A 1,490-nucleotide genomic window follows, 5' to 3' on the forward strand; every position below is an offset into this window, starting at 1 on the left:
AGAGGCAGACAGGCCAAGCCACAGGAAACTGGCTTCGTCCTCCAGGGCAGCCCTTGGGACAACTGTTCCAAACAGAGCCCACTCCAGGCGCTGTCCCTGGGCCCTGGAGAGGGCTTTAGGAAACAGGACAATCAGCCTGCATTCCATCTGTCTGCAAAGGGCTGGGAGAATAGGAAGGCGAGCAGACAGGAGTGAACTTTGGTTTTCCTTGGTTTTTAAAAAATTAACCTTTTAGGGCTGCTCGGTTAGCTCAGTTGGTTAGAGTACAGTGTTGATAAGGCCTAGGTCAAGAGTTCAGATCCCCTCACTGCCCAGCTGCCGAAAATAAAAATTAACCTTTTATTACGGGATAATTTTAGATTTACAGAAAAGTTGCAAAGACGGTGAGCGTTCCCATCTCCTCTTTGCCCAGGGTCCTCTGATGCTAGCATCTTACAGAATCGTGGCACGGTCGTCACGCTGAGAGGTTGACCTTGGTATTATTAATCTCCACGTGATCTGGGTTTCACCAGCTCTTCCACTACCGTCCTTTTTCTGTTCCAGGATCCAACCCGGGATCCTGCATCTGGCGGGAGAGGAAGGAAAGCAATTCCTGGCAGGTGGAACGGCAGAGGCCCAGGCTAAGAGTGCGGACACATGACCCGGTTCCCTGCGCCGTGTGTCCGACATGTAACCTGCCAGTGGGGAGGTGGTGTCGCGGTGGGGGCGGGTGGGTAGTCGTCTGGGGGGCCATGTCAGCAGGTGCAGTGGGGACCTGGAGTCCAGGAAGCATCTGCGGAGACTGAGACAGGGCGATGACGGGCTGACACGGGTGCGTGGGGGAACACAGTGCCCAGGACCTGGGGGACAGGCCCTGGGTTAAGTCTCACCTCTGCCACACTGCCCAGCAAGGTGACACCACCTCTCTGGGCCGCTGTTTTCTCATCCCTTAAATGGGTGGAATATGAAATGAGGAGACACAACAAGGTCATCATCAAAATCCACCAAAGCCAGCAGTGAACTAGAAACAAAAAACCACGTCATTTCTCCGAGCTCCGAGCCTCCATCCTTAAGAGGGAAGGACCCACCCGCTTCTGGCAGAAGTGCAGCTGCTCCCGGGGCCTCCCGGCTCACCCCGAGCCAGGCGCTGCCGCCTCCCGAGGGCCCCCCGCAGGACGCCCGGCCCGGCCCGCTCCCGGAGGGCTGGGCGCAGCCCCGCCAGCCCCGCTTCCCAGAGCACGGCCCGGCACGGCCCCGACGTGACCTTGGGCGAGGCCTCGCACCGCCCGGCCGCAAACAGAAAAGTCACAGCGACGCCCCCCCGCCTCCCCGGCATCCGCCTCCACGCTCGGGCCCCGCGGCACCCGGGCGCCGCCCCTCCGTCCCCGGGGCCAATCGCAGGCCTCCTTGACTAAATAAGGCGAGGAGCGCCGGGCCGGGCGCCCCCCGTCCGTTACTTCCGCCCCCCGCCCGGCGTGACTCAGGCCGCAGCGGGCGGGGACGCGCCGCCC

At 61.2% G+C, this 1,490-nt stretch overlaps 1 long non-coding RNA gene across 1 annotated transcript; it reads right to left on the reverse strand.

The window, feature by feature from the left end:
* Positions 1 to 316: 316 nt before the first annotated feature.
* LOC103587382 lies at positions 317 to 1,055 on the reverse strand. Its single transcript, XR_550221.1, has 2 exons — positions 870 to 1,055; positions 317 to 565 (listed from the first exon to the last, which is right to left on the reverse strand). It is a non-coding gene; the product is annotated as an uncharacterized LOC103587382 (long non-coding RNA).
* Positions 1,056 to 1,490: the final 435 nt, after the last annotated feature.

This window comes from Galeopterus variegatus, unplaced genomic scaffold (assembly GCF_000696425.1).
Source record: "Galeopterus variegatus unplaced genomic scaffold, G_variegatus-3.0.2 Scaffold446, whole genome shotgun sequence".
Lineage (NCBI taxonomy): Eukaryota > Metazoa > Chordata > Mammalia > Dermoptera > Cynocephalidae > Galeopterus > Galeopterus variegatus.